We start from the raw sequence: 14,057 nt of genomic DNA on the forward strand, positions 1-14,057 counted from the left end.
TTTGAATTTAATTTGCTTAATATCGATCGTCTGACAAACGAGTGCTATTATCGTTTAGTAAATAAATTCGAAACCATGTAAATATACATTCAATATACCTTACATATATATATAGATTTATTTTAATAATAATATCATATATTACTTTATTTACATAATTAATTAACTCATATAATATTTTAATTTAATATATATATATATATATATATATATATATATATATATATATATATATATATATATATATATATATATATATATATATATATATATATATATATATATATATGTATCTATTTACAAATAGTGGTTCATGAATCGTCGGAAATAGTCAAAGGATAATTTGAATATATGAACATAGTTTCCAAAATTTTCGAGACTCAACATTACTGACTTTGCTTATCGTGTCGAAATCATATAAATATTACGTTTAAATTTTGTCGGAAATTTCCCGGTCGTCACACTTTTAGGGGGTGATATTACGTTAAGTTAGTTACCAAGTACCCACGGTTAAGCATATACTTTTCATACTGTTTTGAAATACTGAAATCTCGTGGCCTACGTACATTACAATTACAATTTAAACTATAGCTCACCAACATTCGTGTTGACATTTCTAAGCATGTTTTCTCAGGTGCTTAGAGGTTTGATGCTACCACTGTAGTAGTCTTGCTATGTAGACTCCCGCTGCTTTTGTTAGAGATGTCTCTGCATGAAACATTTACCTTGCATTCACAAACTATGTTACTTTTGAATAATGAATTTGTAATGAACTTTGAGTTACGTACTTTTATTATTGCCTCCTATTTATAGAAGCACACTATCGTATGTAAGACTTTTGATGTTGGTTAAGACGTCACCCCTTTTTATGAATGCAAACTTATTTTAAAACAGCATATAGTGTTTGACCTTGTAATGATCCTGTTGTTGATGATCCGTACACGTTAATTTTGTACGGGGCGTCACAAGTTTCGAGAGTTTTCCAGGTGTATCGCTATACGCGTAAATCCTTCTTTCCGTTGATAACGTGAGATTGGTTGATTCTCTTGATTGTTCCTTAGTTGAGGTGTTTTCAAGAATTTTGAAGGGTTTAGATGCAGGTTGTCATCGTCAATATTCGTATGATGAAATCGTCGTGAATCTTGAATGATACGAATATCTTTATGAGTTTTGTGAATAAAAGTGACGTTCTAGTATAGTTTGAATTCAAAGTATGATTTTGAAAGATGTAGGAATCTAAGAGTGATAGCTTCTGTTAAATCTTGACTAGGATTTTTGATCTGTCCAACATAAGAATATGTAATTGAATTTGTTATGAAAATGGTTATCCTGATTTTATGAAAGAATGTATATTGTTGTGAAAGTAGTGAGTATAATTAATGATTCAGAATTGAAGAATGTACAGTGTAATATATTATTGTGAATTTAAATATCTCTCGGGTATTACCTACCCGTTAAAAAATTTTCACAAGTAATATTTTATACAAATGAATTTTATTACAGTCTTTATGAAAATATATGTATATATATTCTCTTCAGATGTAATATAGATTTAATGAGTTAATATACTATTTAACTCATTTGATTCGCGGTTGGAACTAGAATGAGTAATCCCTCAAACTTTAGAAATTACGTAATCTTCGCGGATTATTTCTTCAACGTAAATGAAATTTTGAATCAATACTTCGTCATTTGTCAATGAATGATGTTGGTGTTTGTGGGACTCTTGTGAACTTCGTAAGATATGAATGATAATTTCTAGAAAATTTCGAGTATATCGAAAGTGAAAGTATGAAATCAAACATGTACTCGAACAATACACTAGGTTTATTATGAAATTGAATCTATTGAGTTGTAGCAGAGATTAATGATTGTTAAGTTGTTAATGATGGATGTACATCATAGCATATTAGTAATATGAATTAACCGAGTAGTATCTACCCTTTGATATTCACACGTAATAGCTTAGTACGAAAAGATATAATATGGTTTAAAATTTCGTATATATAAAATATACATATAAATTCTTCAGAGGGAACGAGTTAATACTTCATAACTCGTTGATATGATATACTCGTTGTTGATTTGTGATGATGTCGATGATTATGGGACTGGCTAAGCTTGTGGTGTTGTAGATGCTGCTGGTGCTGGTGATGCTGTCGGTACTGATGGTGCTGGTGATGCTGACGGTATTGTTGGTGCTGCTTGAATTACAAGTCTATTTTGTAACGCACACACCATTTATTTCAGGGTTTCTATTCTACCTTATATCATCTCTATCCATCCACTCATCTTGATTTACGGTTATGATTAGAATAAATAATCTCTAAAACTTTAGAGATTACATAATCACCGTAGAATATTTCTCCGATGAAGTTATGAATCAATAGTTCATTGTTTGTTGTTGTTGGTATTTCTTGGTATCTATGAGGAGTACGAAGTTGATGCTCGTGGGATAGATTGTGAAGTTGAGGTTCAAGATGCAGTTGTTGTTGTTGGTGGTAATGGTACTGTTGGTGTTGTTGTCGTTGGTACTGTTGATGCTGATGTTGATGGTGCCTGTGATGCCTGCAAGTTGTGCATCATATTCTCCAAAGTCACTACTCGAACGCGAAGCTCGTTGACTTCTTCAAGTACACCGGGATCATTGGCAGTTGGAAAGAGCGGGTGAATAAGATCTAGAAGTTTAGATAATATATAATCGTGACGGGATACTCTGGAAATGAGGGTGAAAATGGTGTTTCGTACTGGTTCGCCGGTGAGTGCTTCAGGTTCTTCGCCGAGAGAGAAATTTGGCGGATGGAAAGGATTGTCTTCTTCTTGTCTCCATTAATTTAATCGGCTACGAACCCATCCCCAATCCATCCAGAATAGATGATGGCTAATAGGTTGATCCATTCCGGTTACACTGCTTTCGGAGCTCAGGTGAATATCTATATCGGAATAGCTGTTGTAATCCGATGAATTCGAACTAGTTGAGGGATCCATCTCGTACGATCAGGGAAATGAATTTTGATATGTAATAGATTATGGGATTTAGTTTGGTATTCTCAATACATAATTTACATATGTATTTATAATACCAGTATCCCATAAGTTACGGAGGATTTTTCGAAAGATGTCAGACAGAGTTTACTGTAATAGATATACTAAGATATGAAATTTTTCTATACATTATCTATGCAATAAATTCAATAAGATGTGTCTAGACTTAAGATGATAAGCAGGCAATTTCCGACAAGAAATAATAAGCAAAACTTTTGACGTGCAGGCACGGTCGAAGTTCAGACTCATTAATGCATCTTAGACACACTAATGCAAGACCTGCTTCGCTAAGACCACCGCTCTGATACCAACTGAAAGGACCCGTTCATATCGATTATAAACGATTCACAATAGTTTATTACATTACGAGGTTCTGACCTCTATATGATACATTTTACAAACATTACATTCTTTTTAAAAGATAAACATTCATTTCAACAAAAGTTTACAAATGTGCATACCAATGATATAATCATATTTTCCAAATTTAACTAATCTGTCATTCATCTATCATCAATCTTTTTGAACTCAAATGATTTGAATGAAATGTCTTTTGAAATATGCCATGTATGACTCTAAGTAATATCTTTAAATGAGCAAATGCACAGCGAAAGATTTCTTTAATACCTGAGAATAAACATGCTTAAAAGTGTCAACCAAAAGGTTGGTGAGTTCATTAGTTTATCATAAACATTCATTTCCATCTTTTTAATAGACCACAAGATTTCAAATATAAGTAATCATACACTCGCAAGTGTAAAAATCATTCTATCGAAATTCAACACCTGGTAACCGACATTAACAAAATGCATCTAGAATATCCCTCCGCATAACACGTGCTTTGCACTCAGTATGCTCACAGCATACAAACAGGCCATCCCTTTTAAAAATGACGGTTGTACACACCTTACAACAGGTCATAGCTTTTAAAGATGGCGGTTGTATACTAAAAGTCGAAGTACTAAAGCAGTTCAAATTCTCTGACTGGGGCTTGTCAAGGCCCATAGATCTATCTTTAGGATTCGCGTCAATTAGTGGTAATTATAATAAACACTAATTCTTAGGTTACAAGCAAAATGGGGTGATATCCGGTGTACTCATATCTTGGTGGCAATTATAATAAACACCAATTCAATCGTAGAATGTTTTTATGTACTTGTGTCTATTTCGTCAAACATTTATAAAAACAGCGCATGTATTCTCAGTCTCAAAATATATATTGCAAAAGCATTTAAAAGGGGAGCAAATGAAACTCACAATACTGTAATTCGTAGCAATTATGCAAATGACGGTACTGATCAAGTGCAGGGTTGGCCTCAGATTCATGAACCTATATTAAGTATATATATTTATATGTTGGTTAATATCTGTCTAAAATTTTAGGTCAAGTCGTAGTGTATCACAATCCTAATGCTCGAGACCGATATGCAAAAGTCAACAAGAGTCGACTTGACCCAAAATGACCTCTGAAATCTATAAATATTTATTATATAACTCAAATATAGTTGTTTTATATATTTAAATATATTTATCAAATTTTATTACAGTAAATAATACAAGTCATATATTAATAAATACAAATTTATATTAAAATTTATATAAGATAAAAATATACTTTTATATATCTCACGTAATAAAATTTATAAAATTCATTTAATATCATAAAAATATAGTGGTATGTATTATTAAGGTAATTATATTACGTGTGGTAATAATATATTTGTATTACATATTTATTTGATAAAATAATATTGATTATAATAATAATAATGAGTAAAAGTTGTATTATTTTGTAACAATAATAATAATTTTTATTCTACTAATAATAATAATAACAATATTTATATTTACTAATGATGATATTAATTATAATAAAATGATAATTCTAATCATGATAATTTTAATAATAACAATACTTTTATTATTAACTCTAATAATAATAATATTTTAAAAAGAATAATTCTATTCAAATTGATAATTTTTAATAATAATAATACTAAAATGATAATAATAATAACGATATTTTATAATAACAATGATATTTATATTAAAAATGATAATTTTAATAAAAACGATAGTTTTAATATTAATGATATTTTTAATAATATAAAAATGATAAAAATAATGAAAACGATATTTTTATCTAAATCAATATCTTACAATATTTTAATTTCATCATGATACTTATACTCATTATTTTCTAATCGATTTGTTTAATAGCTTTTAGTCTTCTATTGTATCGCATTCATAAAAATGATAATAATAGTAATCCTAATAATTAGATGGTACTAATATTAGATTTAATGATAATGATACTAATAATAATAATTATAATAATACTAATGATAATACTAATAATTATAATAATAATAATAATAGTAATAGTAATAATAATAATAATAATAATAATAATAATAATAATAATAATAATAATAATCATAATAATAATAATAATAATAATAATAATAATAATAATAATAATAATAATAATAATATTAATAATAACCTTACTGATAATAATGATAGTATTAATAATAACAATAACAATTTTAATGATAATACTTATATTGATAACGATAATGATAATAATAATAATAATAATAATAATAATTAGATAATAATAATAATAATAATAACGATAATAATAACGACGATAGTAATAATAATAATAATAATAATAATAATAATAATAATAATAATAATACTAGAATTAATAATAATTCAGTTGACCATATCTTTTAATCCGTTCATCGAAACCACACGATTTCTAAATAAAAAGTTATTAATTTTTCGCCAGCTTTCCAGCGACATGCATATCATATACCTTATCTCAGTAGCATATGTATTAAATTTGTGATTTATCATAAACTATATAACGGCAAAATTAAACATACAAGCATGCATAATCATGTATACTCGAGCACTGGTTAGGGATACACTATTAATATATAAAAGATGAGATATGAATGATCACGTATCAATATTGAGATTCAATATTGCAGGAAAGTACGTAGACGCAACGTAGATGATAAACACCAGGTTGACCTCATGAACAATACCCATTAACCATACTCATAACCTCCATAGCTATAACCCATAATTTCCTTAGCTCTATCGCGCTCGAAAAACCCGTTTTGAAATAACTCGCTCATGACCTCGTCGTAGTATTTTATGTATAATACTACTAATAATAATACTCCTAACTATAAAATTAATAATATTATTAATTTTAATAATAATAATAATAATAGTAATAATAATAATAATAATAATAATAATAATAATAATAATAATAATAATAATAATAATAATAATAATAATAATAATAATATATATATATATATATATAGAGTAGAGATCGAGAGATATTGAATTTGCAAAACTGAATCCGAATTCGTTCGTTTTATAGAGAACTTGGCACACCTACCCCCCCTCATGCGATCGCATGAGGAGTGTGAGGGGCACTCATGCGATCGCATGAGGCCTAATTCCATAACATGTTTTGTTCTACTATGCTTGCCGACACATTTTTAAAATATAAATATATATAAATAAATATTTAATTCATATAATTAATTATATATTATATTATATTATATTCACGTGCATAGTTAACTTGTAATTTTAGTTCCGATGACTCGTACATTGACGCTCGACTTATGTACTGGTTCCGGTTTTTCAAACGTCCTTTTGTACGCTGAGAAAACTTGTACTTTCCGTTTCGCGACGTGTACCTTGTCAATAATTAGACTTATTCACCAATAAGTTATATTATAAGAAATTTAACTTATACTTTTGAGTGTTTTGGTCATTTGCTTCTTAAAATTAATGTCTCGTTATATATATATATATATATATATATATATATATATATATATATATACATATATATCATAGTATTATTTTAACTCAAAACGTTTTGTAACTAAATTAATATCAAATTTTATTATATATATATATATATATATATATATATATATATATATATTCATTTCGAAATATAAATTTGAAATAATTATTTAACAATATAATATATAGTTTTTCGAAACTAATTAAATTTAAGAACCATTTTGTTAAAAGTTTAAAATAATGAAAATCGTTATATCATAACATGTTTTAGAAAATAAAAATATATATACTCATAATAAGTTTCAAGTTTTTAAATTACCGTTTGATGATGAAGCGTGGGATAAAGTCCAATGGTTAAACGTATGAAATCATCTTAATGTAAAACGTCTATTTACATAACTTGTCACTAACCATTTTTAAGCTATCTATATTCCCAAAATTTCACTTTCACCCTAAATAATATGAAAGTTAACTAGTTAACGCATATATAGGAAATCGAACAGGAAAGTCCACTAACCCTTGTCTAGTTCCCGTTAATTGACACTTTTGTTCTTTCTTGTAAATCACTATACCAATTATTCCGAATACCGTTAAAAGAGAAAGATTTCTTAAATCATAGTGGACCTCACGACGGAGACTTATCATAATAACATGATACATATGATAATTCAATCATTTGATATTATCTTTTAATTCCGTCGATAAATATGTTAAACATTTATTGAAACAATTACGTTCATGTAAAGTATTATACATCGAATACTTTGTTAATATTTTTAAGTTATATATATATATATATATATATATATATATATATATATATATATATATATATATATATATATATATATATATATATATAATCATATCCATTTATATAATGGTTCGTGAATCGTCGGAATTTGGCCGAGGTTAAATGAATGTATGAACATTGTTTAAAATTTTTGAGATTCAACTTAACAAACTTTGCTTATCGTGTCGGAATAATTTAAAGATAGAGTTTAAATTTGGTCGAAAATTTCCGGGTTGTCACAATTTATAAATTTATAATAAACATCAAAATACTAATAAACAATCTTTCAAACTATATGTAGTGGCCAAATATCAAATTATAATCTTCTGTAACACTTGTAACATATTATAATCTTTTCTAACATTTATAATTCTACAAACATCTATAAAAGAAGACACTAATAAAAACCATGTTATCCATAAAGTAATCTTGAGTCTTCTAATTTCATTCTTCTAAAACCGTGTGACGTTTAGATATTATTAGTAAAGTGATGTTTCAGTCAATATGAAGATGTTTATGGTGCTACTGGTATTACTCGAATAGCTAGGATAGGTACAAACAATGGGTTGGTTATGATCACATAAAGCTCAGATCATGTAACATATAGTTCATGTAGCATGTTTGTGTAGTCATGTTCACATATGCTTTATATAATAGTATCTTCTAGGCTAGGTTATTTTTCAACTAATATGTGGTTTAAAAAAAAATACTGACCAAGGTTGTGTTCTGTTTGCGTCCATGGTGGCAGCAGGCGGCCCTTCTTAGGGTCGCGCGTTGTTGCGAGATGATTTTTGATATGAGGGACAACTTTTGAACACTCTGCTCCAACGCAACTGTTGGGCACCTGCTATTTTAAAAAATAGAAAAAAAACTTAAAGTGATCTAAATTTCAACATCGAAAGACACAAAATCATAGATGAATCAACTCGACCGCAATATTTTTATCATACATTACAAACATCTAAGATCTTCGAGCATATTTTATATAGTTCTGAGAAAGATAGGTTCCAAATTAATGTGCTATTCTATAGTATCGCCCAAAGAGCTTTGAGCTTATGTTCGGTGCACTAATACGTCAAATTTTGAGAAGACGACCAAATTATTGAAGCTTGGAACGCCCTTGAACATTGATGTGCTGAAACGTAACCTTTATTTATGAACGGATTGGAGTTGTTTTTGTTACACGAATTGTTTTATTATATATATGGTGTTTTAATGAATTCAGGTTGATTTCACACATCTATAGGCAACTAGTCCTATCCACGTAGTTTAGTTTTATAGGTAAATCCGATTCGTTCCACAGGGAGATGGAGTGTTTAATGGTTTTTTAATAGTCTTTGAAGTTAAACTTATTTAAAGAGGGTTTTGGATTAGGAATTACATAATATAACAATAACAATAATGAAAAATAACTTAATTAAACTAACTTGATAATTAAAATTACAGGATTACAGGATTTATAATCATTAAATTAAAAGTGAACTAAATGAAATTATACTATTTGTGATAAAACAATTGTATTACTGAATGGTAATAAGTAAAACAATAACTTGCAATAAAACTAAATGATTAACAATTTGTTTTAAACAATAAAATTAAATATAAATTTATTTAAATTAACTAAATAATAAGGTTTAATTAAATTAAAGATGGATGAAAGGAAATTATAATAATTAAACTAATTATAGATTAAATACTTTAAAGTAATAATAAAGATTTTAATTAAAACTTGGAATTTAACAAAATTCGTAACTGTACTGTTCTTATACGTACGCGTTTCGCGTGTCTATATACGCGTTCCGCGTATGTTTGGGACTACGCGTTTCGTGTAAAGTTATACACGATCAGCGTAAGTTTTATCCGATGTGACAAAACAGTAGTATTTAACTGAAGGAGATTAATTTAAATTTATATTTTTCTGAATACTAATACGTAAAAATAATAATAATAATTATTTGCAATATATAAATGGGAGTGTTCACTTAAATGTTTCACCTCTAGATCCATGGATTGTATTGAATTTAAGCCCAATTAAAATGTTTTAATATACAACTTAATATTTTCTTTCGAAATTATAAAGTTTTAACTAATTAAATTAAATCTAATTTTCATCGGATCTTATTTAGATAGTTAACTATACCCCAAGTATTTAAATTGAGACCTAACCCAGTTTTGACTTTCGCCAACACCTAAATCGTAACGGTTTCCCTTTTTACAATTTCACTATTATATAACTAATGATATTACCCAAACCACCGAATTTTATTTCTAAATTAGTGTTAATAACTTATTCATAAGTTCGTCTAAATCACTTTTCATGTTAAAGCTTAATTTATATAAATAAAAATAACTTTCGCTATTTGAATCTAATAAATTAAGTGACAAGGATTAAATATCTAATTACATAATAATGGTTCTTTTAATTAGGCTCAATGTTAAAAATACTTAAGTTACATTTTAATATTTACAAATGACAACAATCCATTTCACTAGGGCTCTACATTTAAGAAAACACTATGGGAACTTAGCTACTCATTATACTAGGATAAACATAAAAATATAAGTATACAAACATAATGATAACGATAAAAATTGATAACGATAATTTTAATAGAATAAACTTACGAAAATCTTCACTTTCATTAATTTCAAATGGTAGAAAATTACAATAACAACACCCTTGCACTCGAACAATAATACCCTTAATCACGAATAATACACCCTTAATATTGAAACTATCATAAATCTTGAACTTTAAAATTAATTAGAACTGAAAAATAAAATGATACGGAGTACTTGAAAATAACAAGACACTAGTAATATAATTTTTTGATATCTCTCTGCTCTATCTCTTTGTATATAAAAATGTGTCCGATAATAGTACTCGTATTTATCAAAAACTGAGTAGTGGTAGGTGAGGATATACAATGCCTTGTATTGGTGGATTCCTCTGTAAAGCTGGGCAAAGTATACCTATTTTAATAAAAAGTAACGGCCCACGTGTAGATCCAATCTGAAGTTGGCCAAAACATTACGCGATCCGCGTAGATGAGCACACGCTCCGCATATGTATAAAATGGAATCTGAAATTGGTCACAACATTACGCGTTTCGCGTAAGGTATTACGCGTTTCGCGTAAGAGTAAACGGCAGTTTTTATTTTTATCTTTATTTTTGTTCTCTGTTGACCCCTCTGTTGACTCCTTTGTGGACGTATACTATCTTGTACGATTTGTTTTAACTATTTTCTTCGGTATTCTTCATTCTTGAATTCGGGTAAACGTTTTCTCGATATATATTTGGTTTAAATCGACGTTTATTCTCTTTTCTTCGATCTTTACTCTCGTGTTTACTTTAGTCGTTTTTTCTCGTGAAATATGCAATTGAATGTATTCGTAAACGGTAAAAGTCTATGAAATATAAATGATATTGCGTTGAAATATATGTATGTTTAGAGCAATATCAAAATACCCCACACTTGAATGTTGCTTGCCCTCAAGCAATACAGCTTGAAAATAATCGAAATGCTTGTAATATAACATTCCACATGAATCACACTTTTTCTTTCAAATCATTTTTTTTTCTTTTTTTTTTTTTTTCACACACACACCACACGAATTGAAAACACACGCTTTATGAGATAAATTAGAAACACTACACAATATTTATTGGATCACACGCACACTATACGAAATGAAATTCTGACAACAGAAACAAAGTTGAAACTCGTGATTAAGGTTTAAAATTTTGGATCCTTAGGGAAAATTGGACCTTGTGAAAACGTTTTATGATTTTTTTAAATGTCATGCTAGTTTTTAAACTAGACACGTTTTCCGGTTTTAACCTCAAATTTCGGTTGAGGGTAACTGAAAACCGAAGCCTCAGTCGGCGATTAGCAAGCTATCCGCCCCCATGATTGTAGTATCATGGAACTCTTTACCGGGCGCCCCCGGACGCGATATTTCTATCGGTCTTTTACGACAATTTGTACACTTCAATTCAAGGGTTAAAACTGCGAAGACTGAGCTATCGCGCGGGACAGATCCTGCTGTGGCTTATATACCGTAATCGGTTTTACACTGGACAGCTCCTTGGATTTACCCTACCAAGTTTATTTTCGGGTTTGAAAGTTCAAGACTTTCTCTTCCCACGGTACTTTTATATCGTGATATGATATTAGTATGAAATGATATAGTTTAGGAAGTATGCTATACCAAGTAAAATGACATTCGGAAGACTTTACTTCCTTAAAGGATGGACTTGATTCATCCTTTATTACTCGCATCAATGGGATACTCAGGTTTATACATTCCAAAGCAATGATATCTGCAATAAACTTCATAGAAGCACGTGATAAATGGTTCTAAACATATGGGTTTATAAATTCTGTTAAACTTGGTTTTCTTTTATATGTTTTAATCAAATAAACTTATGTATTTTTAATGTATGGAGACAATAATTTCGGTTTTGACACCTAATCTTTAATTGCTCGTAATTACCTTTAAAAATGACTAGATATATTTGTTTGTAAATTTTTAAAATTTTCATAAAAACCACCAAATTATAAGTTCTCGAGAATTTATATATATTCCCTACCCCACACTTAAGATTATGTAATGCCCTCATTACATAAAATTAGTTTAAATGTATAAATTTGAGAGGGCACAAAGTGTAAAGTATTTAGCACTTCCTTTGTTAAGTAATTGGACATCGTAAAATGCTTTTCGTATGAATATATCCAATCCCTTTATCAGAATATAAATGTAGTGTCTTGTTATGTCGAATGCATCATCATCATAGGTACCTGTCAACAAACATGTTAATCATACAAAAGATGGGGTTGTACTTTAAGAGTACAAAAATTTTACACCACACTTAAAATTTTTGTATATATAAAAACAAAAAATAAAAGTAAAAGTAAATACTTAACACACACCATAAAAATCAATTTTTTTTCAACTTATAAGTAATTAAATTTTCTTTAAAATATCTTTTATAAATTTATAATTGTTGTAACGGAAATTTCGGTTGTTATATCTAGTCTTTATCCGTTTATAAATTTTTAAATTCAATTTATAAAATTTAATTCATTAAAAGTTAAAGTTTTAATATTTTTCGAAAACAACTTAGAAATAAAACAAAACACTTTATTTTTCCTTTCAATTTTTTTTATATTTTAAATAAAATTAAAAGATTAACGTTTTAAAATTTTAAAACAAGTACATGAAAAATAAAAATTAAATGAATTTACAATACACTCTATTTATATATATATTTATATATATTTATATATATATATATATATATATATATATATATATATATATATATATATATATATATATATATATATATATATATATATATATATATATATATACTTTCAAACCAACTAATTTTCAAACTTAAAACTTTGTTTCCCATCAACTAGGTAGAGATAATCTCAGTTGTTACACCTATCATTACCCACGACAAAGTTTACAAGTTATATATTTTTACGGTTATTGATAAAAAAGTATATTTTTAGTAGAAATAATTTTTCTTTTGTTTTTGTGGTTTACTATTTAAAAGATATCTTATGAATCCAACAAGAAATTTCGTGCAATTTGAAGAACGACAATTCAGTTGTAACACTTAACATTATCGTTTTCAATGAAAACAGGTTGAACTCAAGGTTCATCAATTTTAAATAGTAGGCCTTTTTAATAAAGACAAACAATAAGCAAATACAAACTAAAACACACCAAAACACAAACACACAAAAATGCACGAACATACAATTGGCGAGAAAAGGATTTAGAGGGTGAAACCGCGTTGACTCGCCTCGTAGTAGAGTCGTACCATTTCGCTCCCCATGGCTTCGTAGGCGTACCCTCGTTGGTTTAAGAGGTTTTCCTCTGAACATTTAAAAGGCCCTTCTCAGCACAAGGTTACGCACTCATAATTAGAGTCCGTTTGGTTCTTTGGGCAATCTCCGTAATGAGTCGGTTTTCCACATTTTACACACTTGCCCAAATGACGTGATCGACGCTTCTTAGCTGATTTTGATTTTTCTTTTGCATAATTTTTCTCATTAAGTTCTTGCCTTATTTCTTTTCTTGCCTGATCACATCTACTCTTTATATCTAATACCACATCCCTCGGTAAAATATTATCGCACATCAAAAAGAAGTGGTTATAGACATATTGATCGCGCATCTTGAAAATAAAATAAAAATAAATAAAAAATAATTAAAAACGAAAAGAAAATAAAAAGGTAGAATGGAGGGAGAAGACTAGTTCTTTAGTGTCTGCTAGGGAAAGACCGAACAAACCCCACTCTTAAAGATAAAACTAAAGATCGAGAATGGAGTTGAAAATCTTAAAGTTAC

This window comes from Rutidosis leptorrhynchoides, chromosome 8 (genome assembly GCF_046630445.1).
Source record: "Rutidosis leptorrhynchoides isolate AG116_Rl617_1_P2 chromosome 8, CSIRO_AGI_Rlap_v1, whole genome shotgun sequence".
Classification (NCBI taxonomy): Eukaryota; Viridiplantae; Streptophyta; class Magnoliopsida; order Asterales; family Asteraceae; genus Rutidosis; species Rutidosis leptorrhynchoides.